Source organism: Bos javanicus, chromosome 24 (assembly GCF_032452875.1).
Source record: "Bos javanicus breed banteng chromosome 24, ARS-OSU_banteng_1.0, whole genome shotgun sequence".
Taxonomy (NCBI): Eukaryota; Metazoa; Chordata; class Mammalia; order Artiodactyla; family Bovidae; genus Bos; species Bos javanicus.
Window position 1 is genome coordinate 51,904,655 of NC_083891.1, and position 25,032 is coordinate 51,929,686.

General features: G+C 39.5%; 1 protein-coding gene across 2 annotated transcripts in view; it reads left to right on the forward strand.

Annotated features, from left to right (window-relative positions):
• DCC (DCC netrin 1 receptor) overlaps positions 1 to 25,032 on the forward strand; it is a 1,302,902-nt gene that overhangs the window by 196,864 nt on the left and 1,081,006 nt on the right. The window lies entirely within an intron of this gene.

A 25,032-nucleotide genomic window follows, 5' to 3' on the forward strand; every position in this document is an offset into this window, starting at 1 on the left:
AAAAAATACAGTATTTTATTTCCTTCAATTGCTAGTATATTTCAGACCAAGTTTTCTTGAGGTACTTGGTTTTGTCTAGAGGACAGTCTCCTTGTTATATTCCTCACTTTGCATGTGTACATTCAGAATGTGAAGCTCAAGTTTGGTATAAAATTTAAAAGCATACTTGATTTATAAGTATTTTATTTGAGACTTAAAATATACATAAAATGTATATTTTGTGGTCAATATACATTCATAAAATAAACTGTATGTTAGCTTGGGGAAGAAAGGAATACTGGATTCTGGATTAATTTTAAGGAAGTGACCATGATTTTGAAACTAAACTCCAGGGAAGTTACCATGGTTTCAAAACTGGTAAAGGTGAGTGGTTTGCCCCATGGATTGTTTATTAATAAACCATAGTTTTATACATTAATTAGAGATGACGTAAAACTTCACATGGGTTAGTACTGAGCTCCGATTCCTCATCCTTATATTGCTTTCCCAGGGGCAGCAAATTGCAGAATTGAGGTACTCCTAAATAAATATTAGTTAGAGGAATTAATGAATAAATGAATAATTTAAGCAAAAACTGTCCGTCAAGCCTAAAAAAGACATTCCCATCCTTAATCTTATTTAGTACATATTCTCAGCAAGCTTACTTTGTAAAGACCAGTAAAGTACAAATTTCCAAATTTTTAAAGAGCTGATAGCTTTGTTGTGAAACTAAGAGAACCATAATGAAATGGCTGAAGAATTATAAAGCAATACTCAAGACTATGATACATTGTTGAGTTTCCTGGGGATAACTACATGGGCAAGGGAAAATTACCTAGCAATATACAGATGGCAGTAACAGCATTTGCATAGTCTGACCATTTCTACAGGGATTCCCTCGTGGCTCAGTGGTAAATAATAATCTGCCTGCAATACAGGAGACACAGGTTCGATCCCTGCTTGGGGAAGATCCCCTGGAGAAGGGCATGGCAACCCACTTCAGTCTTCTTGCCTGGAGAATCCCATGGACAGAGGAGTCTCGTGGGCTACAGTCCATAGAGTTGCAAGAGTCAGACATAGCTGAAATGACTGAGTATGCCCTGTTCTACAACACTATTTTATTTTTTTTGTTTTGTTTTGGTTTTTATTTTATTTTTTAACTTTACAATATTGTACTGGTTTTGCCATATATCAAAATGAATCCGCCACAGGTATACATGTGTTCCCCATCCTGAACCATCCTCCCTCCCCATACCGTCCCTCTGGGTCGTCCCAGTGCACCAGCCCCAAGCATCCAGTATCGTGCATCGAACCTGGACTGGCAACTCATTTCATATATGATATTATACACGTTTCAATGCCATTCTCCCAAATCATCCCACCCTCTCCCTCTCCCACAGAGTCCAAAAGATTGTTCTATACATCTGTGTCTCTTTTGCTGTCTTATATACAGGGTTATTGTTATCATCTTTCTAAATTCCATATATATGCATTAGTATACTGTATTGGTGTTTTTCTTTCTGGCTTACTTCACTCTGTATAATAGGCTCCAGTTTCATCCACCTCATTAGAACTAATTCAAATGTATTCTTTTTAATGGCTGAGTAATACTCCATTGTGTATATGTACCACTGCTTTCTGCAGGTCTTTGCCTAGGTCTAGATGCCATGGTTGTGATGGAAATGCCAACTTTAAACAATACAGCAAGTAAAGAGATTATCTTCTGAGCTCTCTAATTTCCTAATTTCCTAATTTAGGTGGGTGCTTTACCAAGGAATTGGGTATAACCCTTGGGCCTATGTATTGGCCAAGGGTTATACCCAATTCCTTGGTAAAGCACCCACCTAAATCTGCCCAAAGTCTCTTCAAAAGCCCTCTCTTTTACTTTCTACCAGTTGAGATTGCCAAATAAAATATAAGACGCTCATCTAAATTTGGATAAATAATAAATAATTTTAGTATCAGGAAATACTACAATATAATATTTGGGACGCACATGATAAAATAATTTGTAGTTTGTCTGAAATTTGAATTTGACTGGTCATCTCAAGTTTGCATTGATTAAATCTGGAAATCCTGCACCACGTCCATCTCAGTTGCCACTTTATCATTGCATGTAATTTCACTCACTCTTTAGAAGATAGGAGTCTAATTGGGAAAAAGAAAAAATTGATTTACTCAGGTATAAATTTCTGGTAGCTAGATTAATGGTCATTATATGAAGTATATTCATTAAATTTAAAAGAGGAATTTGTTTTTCCAGACCATCAGTCTTCTGAAGGTAAATTTTTATAGAGATATTTTATAGTGTTCCACCTCAAGAAAGTATAAGTACTTTCTTCTCCTAAGTAAATAGCCAAGATAAAGTAGTTAAATTGATATTCCTTGTTGAATCCATATATGAAAGTATTCCCACAACCACGAGGGTGAATTACTTGGCCTTTTTGTATCATAGTTTCTTTATTTGTAAATTGAAGATAATAGCAGGACCTATATCAGAGATTTGATGTGAGGATTGAATAAGTTAATATATTCACTACTGAAAGTAAGACCTGGCCCACCAGAAGCATGTGTTAGCCATGGCCACCAACTGTTTATTCTGGTGGCAGTGGTACAGACTGATCATTTGTTCTCTCTTATTTACTTTGGGTTTTCAGAAATGTGGAGTAAGAACACTGGATTAAGAGTAAGGAGTAATGGATTTTAGTCCCAGATCCCCTACTGGTTTTTAGGTGATCTTGCGTAAACCTCAGTTTCTCATTTACCGATTCTGCATGGTTAAACCTCAACTTTATAATATATACGTGAGAAGCATCTGAGTAACTTGGGGGAGGGTGTAGATTTCCAGTCTTCTCATCTGAGGTCTTGATTCTGGAAGTCTGGGAACAGACTAGGATGAAGAAGATTTTTAATAAGCTCACAAGTGAATCAGACGCAGGTGGTCCGTGGACAACACGGAGAGATGACCTCTCAATTCCCTCCCATTAAGCAGCTAATTGTAGTCAACTGTGTTTCAGGGTAATTAATAAAATCATTTATCCAGATTCAATGTGTCTTATACATGTCCTACAAAATGCACAAGAACTCCTTTCAAAAGCTGTTTTAACTCTGAATTGTGAATACCTCTGGTTACTTGCTTATTGAGCAACTTAATCTAGAAAGGTTCTTTCATGAATTTTCATCAATTTTTTAACAAAGCTCTGTTGCAAATGGTGAATTATGCATCAGCATATGTTCATGCTAATTTATATACCGGTGACAGATTTTTGGCATGGGATCAATAATCAACAATTATATTTTTTAAAGTTTATTAATAACATGAAGGAATTTTGATTATCATTTAGATAGCAATGTATCATTTGAACTCAATAGAAAGTAAATTTTGCAGTTATCAAATATCTGCACACTTGTTCAAGGAACAGTAAATGAATTTGAAACTAACAAGATAAATATCTCCTGCTCTTTTCAATTAATAGTTTTTACAGCCTTGGTGGATTGTCTTATGTCAATGTCTTGTCATCAGATGGAAATGCAGGGTATTATTATGCCAACTTTCAATAATATCCAGACAATTATGGGCTGACCTAGTTGTCATGAAACAAGGCAAAAAATATGATTTTGACTAGGTCTTTTTTAAAGACTTAATACAATTTTTACTTTATTTCTTTCTGCATATTCTTCAAAGTTAAAAATTTCCTATTAAAGAAGTAAAAAGAATCCTATTAAGTTTTATTAGTAAGTTTCTATCTCTCCAGTGTACTTTTATTTAAACATACTGGTTTTTAAATAAACCTTGTTTTGAGAAGTCTAGGTATAGACAAATTCTAATTTCTAATAAGACAAGCAAATTAGAGGATGGTAATTAATATGATTCAAAGATTTTTGTGTATTGGTGGTGGTTTAGTCGCTAAGTTGTGTCCGACTCTTGCAATCCCACGGACTATAGCCCGCTGTGCTTCTCTGTCCGTGGAATTCTCCATGGAAGAATACTGGAGCAGGTTGCCATTTCTTTCTCCAGGGTATCTTCCCAGCCCAGGAATCAAACCTGGGTCTCCTGCACTGCAGGCAGATTCTTTATCAACTGAGCCATTTTTGTGCATTAAACTTTAAAAAAAATCTACAATTAAAAAAAAAAAAGCCAATCCCTGGAAGAAGCCCCTTCCCTATTATATTTAAATGTGATTTGTCTCAAATAATTGCATGCCCAGATTTTGGAAGGGCATTGTTATGTAATTGGAGGTCACACTTTTCTATACACAGCAAGAATTTTATCACTCACCGTTACTATTTGTAGAGAGACATCAGCTCCCACATCTGACAATTATATTCCAGATATGGTTGAAGAAAATAAAATTAGTAAGACTGAATCAATTATATGCCCACTTTATTCTTCTGGTGACAATCAGCAGAACCAAAGAAAGTTCATGAGCTTTGATGATGCCTAATTTACTTCCATATTAACATATTTGCATATACCCTTTGCTGGGGGTGCATAAGTGGAAAAGAAAAGAGCACATTTTAAAATTAGATTTGTAATACCAGGCAACACATTCTGGTAGAAGACTGAGGTGGATTATCCCCATGGTCAGGATAGGGGTTTTAGATTTTTTTGATCAGGATGTTGTTGTTTAGATACTAAGTCTTAGTGTCCAGCTCTTTCATGACCTCATGGACTATAGCCGCCAGCTTCCTTTGTGAACGGGATTTCCCAGGCAAGAGTACTGGAGTGGGTTGCTATTTCCTTCTCCAGGGACTCTTCTCAATCCGGATATTGAAACCACATCTCCTGCACTGGCAGGTGGATTCTTTACAACTAGTCACCTGGGAAGCCCTTTTTGATCACAGAAGGGACCTAATTTTGGATAGCTAAGAAAGTGAGTGAGCGAGTGAGTGAGTGAATGTCACTCAGTTGTATCCGACTCTGCAACCCCATGGACTACACACTCCATGGAATTCTCCAGGCCAGAATACTGGGGTGGTAGCCTTTCCCTTCTCCAGGGGATCTTCCCAACCCAGGGATCAAATCGAGGTCTCCCACACTGCAGGCAGATTCTTTACCAGCTGAGCCACAAGGGAACTGATTTTAAATCTTGGTTCTTCCAATTTTTAGTTTTGTCAAATTATTTGATTTCTCTGAGCCTTTACTTCTCATATTTGAAATAAAGATTACAAAGCTGTCTTTACTAGGTTATTATAAGAATAAAATTAAATTATCTTTATAAATGCTTGAAACGGTATCTGGCATTTAGGAGGTAATCGATCAGCATTAATATGTGTTTCCTTCCACTCTGACGTAATAAAGGTGCCCCTGCTGTACTGATTTGAGACCAAAGCTTTCTGTCTTTCCTCTCTACCCATGTGGACATTTAATCGGTTTGATATCATTCCCCATCTGTTGGTAGCTTGCTTTGAATTGTTTGGTAAATGTATATGATCATTCAGACTAGCCTGGCAGGAACTGGAGTCTCTTCCAAACTTATCTTCTACCCTTTGCATGGTCTCTTTTTCCACTTCTATCCTTTTACAACATTCTGTTGCAGCAGTTGGCAGACTATGGTCTATTGACCAAATCTAGCCTCTCACTTGTTTTTGTAAATGCAGTTTCGTTGAGACACAGCCATGCCCATTCATTTACATAGTGTCTTTGACTGCTTTTGCACTTTTTAAAGAGTAGAGTATTTGTGATACCTCATGGCCCACAAAGCCTAAATCATTTATAATTTGGCCATGTTAAAAAACATGTGTAGACCTTTGGTCTGTTGCCTAATAAAAGATAGCTAGATTTTTAAAAATTAGCTAATTAGGAATTAAATGCTTATTGATAAATATATGTGGAATGAATGAAAATAGAAATACGTTGATAATCATCATAGACAGATTTCTTAACTCTGCTACTAAGAATGGGGATAATGAGGACAGAGAAACAGTATCATTATCATTAAGCAGGAGTAACAGAAAGATAGAGGCCAGAGGAGATGCCTTCTGCCATTAACTTCTGTTGGGCCTTACTTGAATTATGCTGTGTCTGTGAATCTCAGTTTTATTACATGTGAAATTAAAATGTTAATTTCGGCTCAACCTAACATCCTAAGATCATGTTGCATGAACTTATGGTATAACTTTTGTTTATGTAATAGTGATCTCAATGAACACACTCTATTTCAAGACAGAATTCAGGATGTATTCATTCTTCTTTTTAAAGATATTAGGCGAAGTGATGTTCTTTGGGGAGAACCAGGCATGAGTTAAGTAAGGATGCAGGAGAGGTCAATAGAAAGCATTTGAGGATGTAGCAAAGCTTGTTTGACATAAAACAGTTTTGGGGGCCTAGTGGAGAGAAAGAAGGAAAAGTGAAGGTCAAAGAAGGGAATGGAGAGAGATTGAAGACAGTGGAACTAAGAGGAGAAATTGATGACCAGTGGCCTTGCACTGGGAATATTAGGGATGATGAATCTAGGGGGCCAGTGTTTCCAAGACAGTGGGTGGTAGCGCCCCCTGGTGTGTGGGAGACCCGACACTGCATGTGGCTTTAGGGTAGAGAACCTAATGGTTGCTCAGCTACATTTCAGACCACACACACCTTCAGGAGGCCCCTGCTGCTGCTGCTGCTGCTAAGTCGGTCGCTTAAGTCGTGTCCGACTCTGTGTGACCCCATAGACAGCAGCCCACCAGGCTCCAATCCCTGAGATTCTCCAGGCAAGAACACTGGAGTGGGTTGCCATTTCCTTCTCCAATGCATGAAAGTGAAAAGTGAAAGTGAAGTTGCTCAGTCGTGTCCGACTCTTAGCGACCCCATGGACTGCAGCCTACCAGGCTCCTCCATCCATGGGATTTTCCAGGCAAGAGTACTGGAGGGGGTTGCCATTGCCTTCTGGTCCAGTGAAATGGCTGCTGACCTAGGATTTAGAAGACCTGGGTTTGAGGTCAGACTCTTTGATCTTGTGTTGCTATGTGCAAGCCTCAGTGAACTCCTCTGTACATTTTAAATTTCTTTCTTAAACTTCCCAGGACTATTCAAAGAATTTCATGAAATAATGTGACTTAGTGTGTTCTAAAAGCTGTTCAGATATAAATGAATATTATGATTTTATTGAGTATGATATCTGAGTAACCTCAAGAGAGCATGGACTTCTAGTGTATTTCCAGAGAGTTCATAGATTTATGCCTATACATGCATACATGCACTCTCATAAAAACACACGTGCACTTACTTCATAGGTCCCCCTTTTTAGGTAGTATAGAGAAATAGAGACACAGTAAAATTCCCTCTGTGTGTTAGTATCATAGGTACTGTTTTCTAATCATTATGTTACAAATCTCTCTGGAAATCTGTGATGTTTAACTATCTGAAGTCATACCTTCTTACCAAGAGCAAAAGAAAGCTATTTTCTTTTGCTAAAGAAACCCTTTGCTAAAACAGAACCCTTTTTAATTATTGCTGGACAGGTGTAATCTCCTTGTGGTACTTCTGTGATCTAGGGCTTTTACTGGGTCCTCTCTACATGGATTAATGAAGTACTGTCCTACACACTCGAGAAGGATATGGCAGCCCACTCTAGTATTCTTGCCTGGGAAATCCCATGAACAGAGGAACCTGGCGGGCTACAGTCCATGGGGTTACAGAAGAGTCAGACATGACTTAGCAACTAAATGACAAGTGTCACACAGGCTTCTGTTCTCCCTTTGATGACAGGAACAATCACTAAGAGGTGATTTCGTGTTTGGAGGGTGGTGGTGGTGGCTGGTGGTTTAGTTGCTCAGTCATGTCCAACTCTTTGCGACCTCATGGACTATAGCCCACCAGCTCCTCTGTCCATGGGATTCTCCAGGCAAGAATACTGGAGTGGGTTGCCATTTCCTTCTCCAGGGGATCTTCCCGACCCAGGAATCGAACCCAGATCTCCTGCATTACCAACTGAGCTATGAGGGAAGCTATTTGAAGGGTAGAATACTAGTTTTAGAGCAATTTTTTCTTCCTTTTTTCGACTCTACAGTAATTGATATCCGCATGCTACATGCAATCTGCTGGGGAATATGATGAGAAGAAAACAAACAAACGAGTCATTCTTTAAACAAAGGAGTCTTCTGTAGGAATACACAAAATGGTGGATCTTTTATTATAATAAATGTGTAAGTTAGTGATTCCACTGATGAAGAGTTGGAAATGTTTTCTTAGTCATGACTTATGGATGACAAGTTTGAATAATTATTAAGCTTAATTGCACTTAAATGATGAATTTTTCCCCCAGTTGTTTATCTTCAGGGCAAGGATGAAAGTGACTGTGTTAGAAAAATGAAGAGTTCAGTATTTGCTAAATGAGCTTATTAATGTTTACATATGTAACAGTTTAGGGCATTAATTCGTATGTGTTGGAAGGGGTGACCATTTCATCTTAGTCTGCAGAAAACCCCACACAACCCATTGCCATTTTACTTTTGGATAAAAATAATACACAGCTGTTCAGTTTCAACCATGAGTTCAAGTTTTTGTAAGGTCAATTTTGTTCTAGTTATGACTGGTAAAATATTTTCAAGAAAATGAGATTATGACACCTATTTGGCATGTAGTAGGGCATTAGGTCAAGAGCATCCAGGCTCTTCCAGTTCTCGGAAGGGAGGGCGACATGTCTGATCACCAGGAGCTCTGTCTTATTTCCACAGAATGATTTTCTGGGCAGAACATGTTACCTTTAATACAAAGGCTCAGGATAGCAGATATGCCTGCATTTGCAAAGCAAAAAAAAAAACCACTGAATCTCTATACTCTGAAAGCTAGTTGCTCCTTATTATAACTAAAGATGTTGTTGAATCTTATTATGGACTTTATGGAATGTGGCTACTACTACTACTACTACTATTAAGTCGCTTCAGTCGTGTCTGACTCGGTACGACCCCATGGACTGCAGCCCACCAGGCTTCTCCGTCCATGGGATTCTCCAGGCAAGAACACTGGAGTGGGTTGCCATTTCCTTCTCCAATGCATGAAAGTGGAACGTGAAAGTGAAGTCACTCAGTCCTGTCCGACTCTTAGCGACCCCACGGACTGCAGCCTACCAGGCTCCTCCATCCATGGGATTTTCTGGGCAACAGTACTGGAATGGGGTGCCATTACCTTCTCCCATGGAATATGGCACAAATGGTTTAAAATTCTCAGATCCAAACACTGGTATAATGAACTGATCATGGGTTAGGCTGTCCTCTTTCATGGGTGAAATCTCTCTCTCCTCTTGTTTCCCTTGTAACTAACTCATTAGTTCTCCATTACACACTTTGTATACATAGTTACATTTGAAAAGATAAGACAGAAAAAAAAGACATAGTTTAGTTGCTCAGTCCTGTCTCTTTGCTACCCCATGGACTGTAGCCCACCAGGCTTATTGGTCCATGGGATTTCCCAGACTAGTGGAGTGGGTTGCCATGTTTTCCTCCGGAGGATATTCCTGAACCAGGAATTGAACCTGCATCTCCTTCACTGGGAGGTGGGGTCTTTTACCACTGACCTGCCAGGGAAACCTCTGTCTCTCTCTTCCTTTATGTATATATGAAGCACCAGATGGTTTTCTGTTGTTAGAAACTGAGATTTACTCTGGTATCCTAAGAAACTGGAGATGTTTTACTAAGATATGAATGAAAATAAGGAAGTCAGAAACGGTGATGATGTATCTTAGTTTTATGGAGAACCTAGAAAAATCTGTACCATCGGGTTTCAAGAAAGAACAAGTACAGTGGTCCAGATGCTTGCCAGTGTCTGCGTCCATTCGAGCTGCTATAACAAATTACCTTAGACCTCTGGGTTTAACAGGAGAAATTTATTTCTCAGTTTTGGAGGCCGGAAGTCTGAGACCAGGATGCCATCACAGTTCTGTTCTGGTGAGAACCCTCTTCTGGATTGCAGATGACTGACTTCTCTTTGTTTCCTCACATGGTAGAAAGAGGGAAAGGAACTCTCATGTCTCTTTCATATAAGGGCACTAATCCTTTTATTGAGGGTCACACCCTCATAGCAGAACTACCTCCCAAATTCCCCAGCTCCTAATACATCACATTTGGGGTTGGGATTTCAACACAGAATTTGTAGTGGGATGGGGTGGGGGCTCCCCAGGTGGATCAGTGGTAAATAATCTGCCTACAATATAGAAGACCTGAGTTCAATCCATAGGTTGGGAAGATCCCCTAGAGGAGGAAATGGCAACCCACTCCAGTATTCTTGCCTGGGAAATCCCATAGACAGCGGAGCTTTGGCAGGCTACATTCCAAGGGGTCACAAAGAGTCGGACATGACTTAGTGAGTAAAAACAACACACTTGTAGCAGAATTCCCTCCCAAAGGCCCCAACTCCTAATACCACATTTGGGGTTTGGATTTCAACACAGAATTTGTAGGGGAATGCTAACATTCAAAGAGACCAGAGCCTGGCTCAGGAAGTGGAAATCAGTAACCAGACATAGAACCTTTCCATGGTCCATCAGTTCTAGTGACCTTTTTATCACATTGCTTCTCAAGACTCAGGGTCTGCTGATCCCCACTGTAGGGTTTCAGTCTTAAAGAGATCCCATAATGCTCCACACCTCTGCTCCCCTGCTCATTCTAGAATTAACTTTTTTCTCTGAGCTTTGTCCACTTGTGGTTTTTGCTTACTCATAGCTTCTGGCACACCTCTTTCTCCTTAGTGTATTAAATCAGTTTGTGGTTCAACTTCCTGTTTCTGCAAAAATTTTCTGAGACAAAAAATAAGATTGGTGTAGTTGGTCACCAACATTCCATTTAGGGCAACTTTTCACCAGTAGGCTGATGGTCAGTATAGAGATGGATCCCATGCCTATATTAATCAATTAGTCATTGCCAAGTTGATATGAATGATAAACTCTGCCCACTCAATGCCATTCTGTACAGAAGCAGCTGAGGGCATTCTGAGGCTCAGCCTTTCACCACAATGGCTTTTCTCAATTGACCCTGACAATTAAAAATGGACCAGTATTCCAGTGCTCATCTTTGTGCCTGGTTTTCCAAGAGAATAAAACCTTTATTTTCCTAAATTGTATTATTAGTAGTAGCAAATAGTAAGTATCCACAGAAAATAATGTAGAGAATTGGGACTGGTCCTCTCAGCTATGGGGAGAAAGCAATTACATTCTTATTATTGTTAGAATTTACAAAACTCTATTTACAACAGTGCCATATTGTTATCGACTCGAGTCCCTCCAGATTTCTTTAAAGTCCACTTGGTATCACCTGTTCCTCAGAGTCTCTGACTCTCATCTGTTAAACTCACTCATGCCAATGACTTGCAGATATAAGAATTATTTCTTATCATATATATTCTGCCTAGAAGAAAAGGCATCCACTTCTAGCATCCTCCTTATCTACCAAAGTCACCTTGTGGATACAACAATGATACTATCGGCTCCAGGCTGACTTCTTGTGCTGTGATTCAGAGAAAGGAACACATCTACCTCATAACCCATTTACCTTTCTGGAAAAATATCATGGTTAATCCTCCTCTCCAATCAAATGGAAAATTTCAGTAAATTTATGTAACAAAGCAATCTCTACTAGAAAGCTATAATTAGATAAAAACTTTGAATGCAACTAACACTCATTAATACAGTTTAGTGAAATAAGAATATATTATGTATGGTGTTATAGTATATATTATATACTAAAATATAAAGATAATATATTTTAAAACAGTCTATCTACAAATATCTTCATGTACATTGTTAAATTTCATCCTTGCATCAACTCTGTTAAGTGGACAGGAGAAGAGTCTTTGTCTTTGAAGACAGAGACATTTTACACACATACACACACACACACACACTCATATGTGTGTGTATATATATGTGCACACACAAACACCATACACACATTTTGTATTTTGGACGTGGACTTGCATGTGGCCAAAAGTAGTTAAAGTGATTTGTTCAAGTTCACCCGCAAGAAAATCAGTAAGGTGGAGTGAAAGAATATGAGCAATTGACTGAGTCTGTTTCTGGGTTTATATCCTAGTTCTACTAGATTCTAGATCATTTATTTAAAAATGAAAATGTTTAGTAACATTTTTAAGTCAGTTTCAGTTTTGTCAAATGCAAATGGGGATTGTTGCAGAGTTGTTATGAAAACAGAGTAAGATAATGCATATAAAACATATTTGTTGAATGGCATTGAGGAAGTGCCCAATAGGAAGAACTAGGATTATGGTCAGTGGTCTTCCTACTATATCATTCTTCAAGAATTAAGAATATCATCTTCCAAGAGAAAAAGGGTGAACTTACCAAAATCTGTAAAAGGTACATCTTGACTGTCTTTGTCCCAGAGCATGTGCTGAGTGTCTACAAGCGTTGGTCCTAGAAGAGTCCTCAGCCATGCAGGATGCAGTGGTCCCTTGCTTTCCCAGTGGATGCAGAATACGGAGAGGAGATGTACTGCACACTCGTGCTTAGATGTGTAACCCCTAAACAGTAAAAACCCAGGGCTTCTCACTACATGGATACAGAAAGCGTTCATCTCCAGAAGAGAGAGAAGCTACTAGAAATCCCTAAAAAACAGTTTAAAAAATGCTGAAGTTCTTTTCCACAACACTTGCCCCTCCCTGCTGAAAATCATTCATCTCTAGCTTGAAATTAAAAAAAATTTAAAAAAAAGATAGTTAAATGGATTTAAATATATTTTAAAATAAGGCAATATATTCATTACATTTGGTTTGGATGTGGCATTTAAAAATATAAAACTTATTTCCCTAGAGTGGTGTTTAATCTTTCATACTACCTTCCATCTTAGAAACAGACAATTGAAAAATGTTTCTCTCTCTGATCTATAGACTGTGAAGCCCCGATGTTTAATGAGTCCCCCCCTCCCCCCCTTTTTTTTAATTTTTGCACGGATTCTTTCTTCTTGGCTTGTGAAAATTACTCAGCATTCCAATCTTAGAATATTTCAGCCAGCTCCCTTGACACCCATACTTCTATCTCCCTTTTGTAATTTGTCCTGCTTTACTCTTATCTCTTGTCATCTCCTCTGAATACCTTGGCTCAGCAGTAAAGAATCAGCCTGCCAATGTAGGAGACATGGGTTCAGTCCCTGAGTCGGGAATATCCCCTATAGATGGAAATGGCAACCCACTCTGGTATTCTTGCCTGAAAAATCCCATGGACAGAGGAGACTGGTGGGCTGCAGACTCCGGGGTCACAAAAGAGTCAGACACGACGTAGCCGCTAAACAACAAGCCTCCTAAGATGCTCTAAAACAATCCATGTTTTATTCTCGATGATCCATGACCCATGTTTTATTCTCAATCTTAAAAAAAAAAAAAAAGAAGAAGAAGAAAGAAAGTCAGAAATTAAATGCCCCAAAGCTCTCCACCACCTTGGGCCAGTCTTACTTTTCTGTGGTCCAGTCTCCTTTCCATCACCGCCTCCTCCCTTCCACCTTCCACATTGCAGAGGCACAGATTGTCCTGCGGTCTTAAAGACAGAGACGTAGTTGCTCTCACAGCCATCCACAAACCTGCAGGTAGACCTTAGTGGTGTCTGTGCTTTTGCACATATTGGGGAGAATATGTGCAGAAACTAATCTGAATTCAGCAGTGATCCCTAGCCTCTGGGCTTCCCTGGTGGCTCAGCTGCTAAAGAATCCGCCTGCAATGAGGGAGACCTGGGTTCAGTCCCTGGGTTGGGGAAGATTCCCTGGAGAAGGGAAAGGCTTCCCACTCCAGTATTCTGGCCTAGAGAACTGCATGGACTGTATAGTCCATGGGGTCTCAGATAATCGGACACAGCTGAGAGACTTTCACTTTCACTTTCCCCAGCCTCTAGATCAGGGGTCCCCAACCCCCCAGGGACTGGACCACACAGCAGGAGGTGAGCAGCAGGTGAGCCAGCCAAGCTTCATCATTATTTATAGGCGCTCCCCATTGCTGGCATTGCCACCTGAGCTCTGCCTCCTATCAGGTCAGCAGGGGCTTTATATTCTTGTAGGAGTCCGAACCGTACTATGAACTGTGCATGCTAGGGATCTAGGTTGTGGGGTCCTCTTAAGAATCATCCCGAACCTATCCCTTACCCTTAGTCGGTGGAAAAATTGTCTTCCACAAAAGCAGTCCCTGGTGCCAAAAATGTTGGGGACCTCTGCTCTAGATTCGTCTGCTCATGCTGATCTTAGATAAATGATCATAAAAGCATGCTGGCCATATGCATTATGCATCTTGATGAGTAAAGGTATTTCACACCAAAGCTCTGTTAATTCTCTTGAGCATTCCTTAATTTTTGTCTAATTTGTGGAAATTGAATAGATTACAGTTTCACTTAGATAACTTCTAGGACGTGAGTCATTGTTGCAAATTGTTGTGTATAGTGAATGTTCAAAATGCAGAGTGATATTAACATGACTTTGGGTTGGTGCGATCTTTCAGCACAAAGTAATGGCGTTTCTCAAGGTGTATTCTGGGAGCTGCATTTTCTGTTCAGGTGGCGCTCATTGAGGAAGATGCAGCTGAGAAATGTGTATCAGCATTGTTTGAAGGGAGTGTGCACCAGAAGCCCATTTTCTCAAATAAGTAATTCAGTGGAGGTTAAGGAAAGGAGCTTCTGGCCGGAGGAGTGGTAGGAGAGAGAAGGCAGGTGCACATAAACTCTGTCTTATCCTTTTGTTTTTTCCCTAGGACTACATTTTCAAACTTGGCGACCAACTCTCAAAGGTGGATAAAATATAATTCACATGACGCGAAATCCATCCTTCTAAAAGTGTACTGGTCACTGGCTTTTAGTGCATTCACAAAGCTCTGCAGCCATTACCAACCACCACACAGCTGCAGAACATTTTCGTCAGAGAGAAACACCATACACATTAGCAGCCATACCCTTTCCCACCCACTCTCCAGCCCCTCTTCCACCAGGGTGCTTTATGTCTGTATGGATTTGCCTTCTCTGGATGCTTCATATAAATAAGATCATACTATTTATGGCCTTTAAAAAATGTACATAGATGTTTTGTCGAGATGATTGTAGAATCACATGTCTTTGTAAGAAATAATACATGAAGGTCTTGTGTATCCTTAACGCAGTCCCTCCCAGTGGGAACGTCTTACATCATGGAAGTCTAATCTCTTAACCAGGCGTTGGTAGCAGCCACTAGTTTTATTCTGGTTTCCCCATTTTACTTGTAATCATGTGTGTGTGTGCCTGTGCATATGCAAGAATATGATTCCACACGATTTGTTACACGTGTAGGTGTTTGAGGCTACCCGGAGAAAGCAAGTGCACCCCACTCCAGTGTTCTTGCCCGGAGAATCCCAGGGATGGCGGAGCCTGGTGGGCTGCTGTCTATGGGGTCGCACAGAGTCGGACACGACTGAAGTGACTTAGCAGCAGCAGCAGCAGTGAGTCTACCACTGAAGTCAAGATACAGGAGATGCTAGTACCACGGGGATGCTTGTATTCTCACACTGCCCTTTAAGGCTGTCCTCGGTGACCGCAAATCTGTTCTGTTTCTGAAATTTTGTCATTTCAAAAATGTTATGCAAATGGACTGAAATAGTTCTTAACCTTTTGGGGTTGACTTTGTCTGCTTAACATAATTCCCTGGAGATCATTCAGGTCATCGCATGCATCAGTAGTCTTGTCCTTCTTATCGTTGCATCGTATTCCAGGAAACATGGCAGTTTAACCATTTCCCCACTGAGCTCTTGAGTTTTTGGCTATTATGAATCAAACTACTGTGAACACTCTTTATAGGTTTTTGCATGGATGTAAGTTTTCATTTCTCTGGAACAAATGTCCAAGGGTGCAATTTCCAGGTTGTACAGTAATTGAAAGAAAGTTTTATAAGAAAATGTCAATAAAATGTTTTATAAGAAAATGTTTTCCAGCATGGGTGTACTATGTTAAATTCCCATCAGCAGTATATGAGTGATGCCTTTTCTCTGCATCCTTGCCAGCATTTGGGGCTGTCACTCTTTTGGGTTTGTTTTTTTTTTTTTTAGCTATTTTGATAGATATGTAGTGAATATGTGCTTTTGTGACTGGCTTATTTCACTTAGCACAGTATAAGGTTTATCTAAATTAGACTCATATTAGTATTTTCATCCTTTTATTGCTGAATTTGATTCCTTTATTCTGTTGTATGGGTATCCATGTTGAACTAATGGAAGACTATGTTAGAAAGTAATCCAGTATTAGGAAAATGGTAAGGAAAATGCTTTCTGAATTTATTAATATTAAAATTATCTTTAAAATATTGCCTCTATATTTTAAAGCACAGACACTGTATTGTTACATAAATTTTATGGGTTCTTTCAAACAATTTCATAAAAATACATGTGATCTAAGTCCTGATGGGTAAACTGAAAACTCAAATATTTAATCAAGTTTATAGAAAAAATAATAAATATATAAGGAAGACTTATTTTACTTGGCTAAGTCAATCTTGAAAATAAAAATTTAATGCCTCCAGTTCACTACAAACCCACATTATGCCTCCCTGTCTCGCATTAGATTGATTCACACATTTGGCCTGCTTGGTCTCATGAGGAATTCGAGTTTTCCAAACTTGACTTACTATTTAAGTCATCTTACAGATAAAGAAATTAAGATTCATTCATTCACTGTAAAAATATTTGTTGAGACCCTAATATGCATTGGGCCTGCAATAGACGCTGTGATTCAGAAAGGCTAATTAACTCAGTCAAGGTCAGCAGTTTAGTAAAAGCAATGATTAAGAACTCCATTGCATACTGAGAGTAAAATTTCACCTTTAATACTTATTTTCTCTGGATTCCAATTAAAGTAATCCAGAGAAATAATTTAGACTTAAGGTATTTCACTGGTGATCTTTACTGTTCTTTTTTAACAGAAGTGAGTTAGCAGGAATTATTTTCAAAACATGTTGTTGTTGTTGTTCAGTCACTCAGTCGTGTCCAACTCTTTGCAACCCCATGGACTACAGCACACCGGGCCTCCCTGTCCTTCACCAATTCCCAGAGTTTGCTCAAACTCATGTCCATTGAGCTGGTGATGCCATCCAACCATCTCATCCTCTGTCGTCCCCTTGTCCTCCTGCCTTCAATCTTTCCCAGCATCAGGGTTTTTTTTCTAATGACTCAGCTCTTCTCATCAGGTGGCCAAAGTATTAGAGCTTCAGCTTCAGCATCAGCCCTTCCAATGAATATTCAAGATTGATTTTCTTTAGGATTGATGGGTTTGATCTCCTTGCAGTCCATGGGACTCTCAACAGTCTTCTCCAACACCTGAGTTCAAAAGCATCACTTCTTCAGTGCTTAGCCTTCTTCATGGTCCAACTCTCACATCCATACATGACTAAAGGAAAAACCATAGCTTTGATTATTCAGACCTTTGTTGGCAGAGTAATGTCTCTGCTTTTTAATATGCTGTCTAGGTTTGTCATAGTTTTTCTTCCAAGGAGCAAGCATCTTTTAATTTCATGGCTGTAGTCATCATCTGCAGTGATTTTGGAGTACAAGAAGATAAAGTCTGTCACTGTTTCCATTGTTTCTCCATCTATTTTCCATGAAGTGGTGGAACCAGATGCCATGATCTTAGTTTTTTGAATGTTGAATTTTATATGATATATTTAATAAGTAGATGTTATATTTTTAAAACAATATCTACTTAATCAAATATTTTCTATGTTTAACTTTGTTGGCAAATATTACATCAAGTTTCTAGGTAAAGAATCCAGTCAACTCTCCACCATTGTACATTTTGTCCAACCTCATTATGTGTAGCTGAAATACAGGAACTGAACATACTATATCCTTAAGTCACTAATAAACTTTAAGTCGCTCCTTTACCACTTTTCTCCATCCCCATGTCAATGAGTAATTTATCTGGAGAAGCAATATGCATAAGTTGCCTTTGAGAAGGAGAGACATGGCATTATCAGTCACCCCATAGACGAGTTATAGCCAGCTCCATCATGGGAGAGAGCAGATGATTACAATCAATAATCAATCAAAGAACTAGTGACAGTAATCATACATCACCTGCTACTGTGAAAGCTTCACACAACGCTTAATATTGCAAGATCCAATTTCTGGTTCGTCTAGGTGCTTTGCCATTGTCCTGAACTTGCTCCTGGAAGAACAAGCCTGCCATCCCTGCTTAAGTGCCCCCTGCTTTTGGAATGTTTAGCAACAGTCAAGCAGAATCAAGTGAGAGAGGAGAAAAGCACCATTGTTTCTGTCCTTGGCTAATTTCTTATGACTCACTTCGTGTATCACTAAGGCCATGTCAGGTATAGTGCTGCAATGCATTTCTAATTAATCAAGCAGATGCATTTTGTGAAATTGTTGCCAGAAATTATATAACTAGATGTCAAAGTCATGTCCAGTAAAATATACTGTCCAATAAAAGGCACAGTGTATATAAAACCACAATTAATTTGGGAAAATTGTCTGGGAGGTTTATTGGAAAGTGATTGCTGTTTATAAACACTAAAACGATTCTTCAAGTAAAAGCAATATAAACAATATAAAAGCTTTTCTATTTAAAATGGAAGGAAAATATTCTGGGAAACTTGGTGCCTGGTGATTTTCTTGAGATTCAATCATTCCACAAACCCTTGCTAAGCTGCTGCTGTTCGACAGGACAGCAAAGGTCCTAGCCCTTCAGGACCAAAATATTTGATTCATGAGAAAATAAAAGTAGATTGCTTAGGGCTGTAAGAGTTTATGCAAGTGCTTGGGGACCACAGAAGAAGATATATAAGGGACTGGGGTGTTGTGGATCCTCTATGAGAAGGTGGCTTTTAAGTTGAGAATGGAAAAAGAGTGGGGAAAAGTCATTCCAAACACAGAATCAGCCACGCAGCAAGATAGGCTAAAGGACAAAAAGAGCATGGCATTTTCAAGTACCAGGGTGAGATGTGTGTGGTTGAAAGTGGAGGTAAGTAGAGACAGGGGACTTGGTTGTAAGGAAGAACGGTATGTGAGAGAGACAGGAAATGGAGAAACAGGGCTATTGGAGCTAGATATTGGACATTGTCAAGATGTGGAGAGAACAGACCAACTTGGACCTTCAAGAAGCCCTCTGACCTTAAGAGTGGAAGAAAGACAGAAATGGGAAGCTAGGGGCAGGTAGACTAAGGAGCAGGCTCTTTCTCCTTAACTTGCTAATTTTCTCAGCACAGCTTTTTAACTGCCTAAGAAAAAACAAACCAAAGAAACAAAACAGACCAAAAACAAACCAACAAGCAAAACCTTCTTAAGTGGTCTTACTAAGGACTCTGTCTTACAGAACTCAGGGGAATTTCTTTGAATTGGGAACAAGATACTATTGTCCTAATAAAGAAATTTTCAGTAAAGCTTACAGTATCAATCATATTAAAACTTGAATGTTCCTTGAAAAGAGGCAGCCTCCATTTCAGGTCTCTGATAGGGCTCCCAGTCCTAGTGAAAATCCAGGAAAAAGTTGCTGCATTTGATTTAATCACATGGCTTATCTTTTTCAAAAATAAGTTTGAAAATATGTCAGACTCTATCCCTCCCCTAGGATATGTCCTGTGTCTTTCAAACTAGAATGCCTGTTTTTTCTTTTTTTTTTAATGGCTGATTTTGCTTCTGTTTCAAGGATCATCTCAATGTTCTGTAAAAGAATCTTGATTCCCAAGAAGACTCAGAAATATTTTCATAGAAAAGTTTGGAGCTTTTCAAATGATCTCTTCTTTAAACTTCTGTATTGCTGACACTCAGGCCCTCTCTGAGAACCAGGTTTGATATTATTTTCTTCATGTAAGGTTTAGACTGAATGCAGTGTCCTTCTGATTTTAATCATCCTTAAGGAGGTAGAAACTGTCAATAAGAGAAGGCAGGGAGGCTGTTTTTTGAGTGTGGGGTTATTGGATTTGATTCTTCTTATATTAGAGTTTAATTGGAAGCTCTGGTTTTTCTTCATCTGAGTTTCCCTCCAAGTCATTATCTTATCATAAGACAACCATCTTCAGTTCAGAGGCCAACTACCAACAGGAAACAATAAGTCCCTGAGCTTGTGCTTAAGGAAATAAATAAATACGTGCAGTAATAAGTACATACATGGATAAGTGATTTTTTTTTTCCTTCTGGTATATTTAGACTTGGATTGCAAAAGATAAACAAGGAACTGTTGGGTAGAATTTTGAAATTATTAGCTTTCATAGGTTCTAAAATTAGGCTGTGGTGGGGTGGGTTTTTGGAAATTAGCTTTCTCAAAATGATGTTTCCCATTCAGTGTTGTAAAGCAAACACAGCAACTGTTGAGGCTGCTGCCTGGAGGCAAATACATAGTTAGCTGAAGTCTTCTTCTTGGATATAAATATCTTCCGGGGTTTCTAACTTGGAAGCTTAAAATTATGGTCTAGAGGAGGCAGCTAGGGTCCACAGCATGTGAGCATTTTTGGATCTCCTAGAGCCATCTTGTCTGCCCAAATATTACAGAGCTGGAAGAAAAGGAGGTAGCCCACAGAGAACAAAGGCGTCAATTCCTAGAGACACTAGCATATGCCTTTCACTGTCTGTCAGAGCAGACTGTGTATTTCACCCGTGAAACACCCAGATTATGCCTCATGCTGCGTGTCCAGAGTCGGTCAGTGGTGTTGCCGCGTTGGTGCCTCCCTCCCCTTACAAACCCGTTTTGCATCCCGGATGAAGTACAGCTCTTACCTCTGAGTACTAGAATTTTTTTTTTTTTTTTTGTCTTCTGCCATTCCCTGCAGAATTACACTTCTTTCTTTCCAGATATCCAAATCTCACCCTGCTCCTCAGGCTCTGGCTGTGGCCGCCTAACTGAGCTTCCTACCCTGGATCCAATCTGTTCATGAAACATCACCAGGAGGATCTTCCTAAAACAGAGCTAAACATTTCATCCCAGCATTCAAACAACTGTTGGATTTGGCCATGCTCTCCGCACCCCCAACATGGCAGCAAGCTTCCACAACCACATCCCAGCCTATGCTCAAGTCTACTCACTCAGCAGCCTCCCCTGCTTGCTTCCAGCTACCCTCGCACTAGTGGGGGCCCTGAAATCTGATGACTTCCCAACTTCCGGAAGCCCCTCTGCCTTGTTCACCCAAGGGGACCAACCTGAACTATTTTTTTCTCATTTGCTTTCCACTTTTCAAAGCTTGTCTGTGGTGATATCCTCTCTTCTCCTCAATACTGCTTAAAAGAAAAAAACGGCTTAACCCCTCATCACTATTAACACCCCTTAACACCTCATAACTGTTGCTATTCAGTTGCTAAGTTTTGTCCAACTCTGAAACCCATGGACTGCAGCATGCCAGTCTTCCCTGTCCTTCTCTATCTCCGGGAGTTTACTCAAATTCATGTCCATTGAGTTTGTGTGTTACTTTTACAAAACAAAAAGGAAATACACCTACAAGTCTGTATATATGTATATGTGTTTTTGAAACACAAACTGGAATCAAGATTGAAGGGAGAAATATCAATAACCTCAGCTATGCAGATGACACCACCCTTATGGCAGAAAGTGAAGAGGAACTAAAAAGCCTCTTGATGAAAGTGAAAGTGGAGAGTGAAAAAGTTGGCTTAAAGCTCAACATTCAGAAAATGAAGATCATGGCATCCGGTCCCACCACTTCATGGGAAATAGATGGGGAAACAGTGGAAACAGTGTCAGACTTTATTTTTCTGGGCTCCAAAATCACTGCAGATGGTGACTGCAGCCATGAAATTAAAAGACGCGTACTCCTTGGAAGGAAACTTATGACCAACCTAGATAGCGTATTCAAAAGCAGAGACATTACTTTGCCAACAAAGGTTCGTCTAGTCAAGGCTATGGTTTTTCCTGTGGTCATGTATGGATGAGAGAGTTGGACTGTGAAGAAGGCTGAGTGCCAAAGAATTGATGTTTTTGAACTGTGGTGTTGGAGAAGACTCTTGAGAGTCCCTTGGACTGCAAGGAGATCCAACCAGTCTATTCTGAAGGAGATCAGCCCTGGGATTTCTTTGGAAGGAATGATGCTAAAGCTGAAACTCCAGTACTTTGGCCACCTCATGCAAAGAGTTGACTCATTGGAAAAGACTCTGATGCTGGGAGGGATTGGGGGCAGGAGGAGAAGGGGACGACAGAGGATGAGATGGCTGGATGGCATCACTGACTCGATGGATGTGAGTCTAGGTGAACTCCGGGAGTTGGTGATGGACAGGGAGGCCTGGCGTGCTGCAGTTCATGGGGTCACAAAGAGTCAGACACGACTGAGCGACTGATCTGATCTGACCTGATCTGATTTTTTATGCATACATATATTTTATACATATATATATTATATATGTCTTCCCTGGTGGCTCGGACAGTAAAGCGTCTGCCTACAATGCTGGAGACCTGGGTTCGATCCCTGGGTTGGGAAGATCCCCTGGAGAAGGAAATGGCAACCCACTCCAATATTCTTCCCTGGAAAATCCCATGGATGGAGGAACCTGGTAGGCTACAGTCCATGGGGTCACAAAGAGTCGGACACAACTGAGCAACTAGGACAGCACACACATATTCTATATATGTATATACATATATATATTATATGTATATATATTTATATATGTGTATATATGTATATACATATATGTTATATGTATATAATCTTCACCAACACCTGTGAAAACTTTCTTGATATAACCTTTTCAAACTGAGTTTCTTCTCTATTCTGGCTATATTTTGTCTCATTATTATTATTACTATTATTTTGCTGTATAATAAGTCCCACCTTATGCTTTGGTTGGTTTTTGTGTCTCTTTCCATCCCTCCTTACCCCAGGCTAGAAGAAGCTTTGGGATACTAAGTCTTCCTCATATTTTTATGTTGAGTATCTCTTACGAAAGCTTTGTTAGACTCATACCTCTCCAGAGAGGGGGCTTTCCTTACTACATGGTGTCTTACTTAATATAATTCCTTCACCTATATTTTGGGCATTGTTGGAGTTTCCGATGGTAAAGAATCTGCCTGGAATGCAGGAGACCCAGGTTCGATCCCTGGGTCAGGAAATTCCCGTGGAGGAGAGCATGGCAACCCACTCCAGTATTCTTGCCTGGAGAACCCCATGGACAGAGGAGCCTGGTGGGCTACAGCCCATGGGGTCACCAGGAGTGACTAAGACTTTCACTTGCTTTCAGCTGAAGCTTCTTATAAACATGTCTTTTCTTTTAACATGGGTTATAAGCTTCTTCATAAGAAATGGCAACCCACTCCAGTGTCCTTGCCTGGAGAATCCCAGGGACGGAGGAGCCTGGTGGGCTGCCGTCTATGGGGTCGCACAGAGTCGGACACGACTGAAGTGACTTAGCAGCAGCAGCAGCAAGCTTCTTCATAGCAGTGAATATCTGCTCTCCTTTTGCTTCTTTCAGCAGAGCCTAAAGGATCAGACACAGTAGGTTTTTAATAGTGTATCAAATGAGCCAATTAATGACACATGGTGGGTGACAAGGCCTCAGTGCTAAAGCTGATGGTTGGCCTGCAGTTGACAGACATGTGTAAAAAATTAAAATCAGCTTCTTGTTCTTTCCAGATGGAAAGGAATTTGATGCGGCAAGTATACATGAATCAGCAGTTTGGGTTTGGAGTGTTAGAACAGGAGCTGCTATTGGGATTTGTCAAGCATCATCTCTGATTTAGAATATATTTTGAGTCCCTTCTTTAACACAAGATTTTGTGAGGCTTAATTTAAACAGTAGTGAACTTGGCGCTATGGATAGAGATGTTAAGAATTAATGGATCCCTGGGACAAGTTTCAGAGTTCCTGAAGGAACTATTCTCTCTAAAGGTACAAGCAGAAATGTAAGGTAAACCCATGAAAAATAAGCTTGATTCAAAATTCTGATATATCTAGGTAAAGGTCAATGAGAAACCCTGGTAGTTACAGTTGAACTGGGATTCCCAGAGGCTGCGTTCACTTTTTTTCTGGTTGTTCTGTAGGATGTTGAGGGTCATTATCTCAATACAGTGGAAAGATTCTCATATCACAGTTCAAGTTTATGTTCATCTTCTTACTGTACATGCTAAGAAGTTAAAGTCTCTTTGGATTTTAAAATGATTTCATTCCATTTTACTTGGCATTACTTTGTCTCCTTTTTAAAATGTCTTTCAATTTTAGTGGCATCAAGGCATTTGGTCTTAAGTATGGCCACTGTACTTTCTCTCAAGAAAAGAGTTATTCACAACAGTTGGATATATTTAACTGTTCTGTTAGTAGAGGGAAATAGATGTATTGGGGACTAAAACATACAGTTATATCACAGTCAATTGGTAATAAAAGATTTAAAGAATATTAAAAGAAAATCCTTTATCTTAAGTATAAAGTTTTAAGAGTTAATTATTTATGGAAGACTACCTCCTTACTGAAATGTTATCTCTGCCAGGACAAGGATGCCACCATATTTAATTTCTGTCTTCTTTCAGAGCCTCACACAGGACCTCATTCAATTGAATTCAGTTTATATTGATATTAGAATGAATTCTAAAACAAATAATAGTAACTTGCAAAATAAATGTGCCTGATAAAGTCTGTGAAGAAATAAAGGAAAATTAAGAAGCTGTGATTCCTACTATCTCACCATCTGAGAAGGTGGACATACATTTAGTAATTATGGAACCAGTCCAGGTGGTATGCAATGAAATGCTTGGAGAAAATTGTGGACTATAGTGGCTGTGAAGATCTTTGTGGCTGAGATAGAACTTTAATTAAAACTTGAAGGTAACAAGTGTAAAATTTGACTTAGCAAAATGAAAGAGGAAAATACTTTCAGAAAGAAAAAAGGAATGACGGAAACTGTATAGATTAAGGGACAGCATGGATATGGGGGAAATTTAGAGAGAAAGCCATCGTGATGGAGAAAAACTGTTTCAAGCTGAAAAGCACTAAAAGGTAAAGTTCTCTGGATGTTAAACCTGGGAAATTTGAATATCTACACTAGATAAGTCTGAATTTGGCAATAAGGAGTTCATGATCTGAGCCACAGTCAGGTCCTGGTCTTGTTTTTGTTGACTGTATAGAGCTTCTCCATCTTTGGCTGCAAAGAATATGATCCATCTGATTTTGGTGTTGACTATCTGG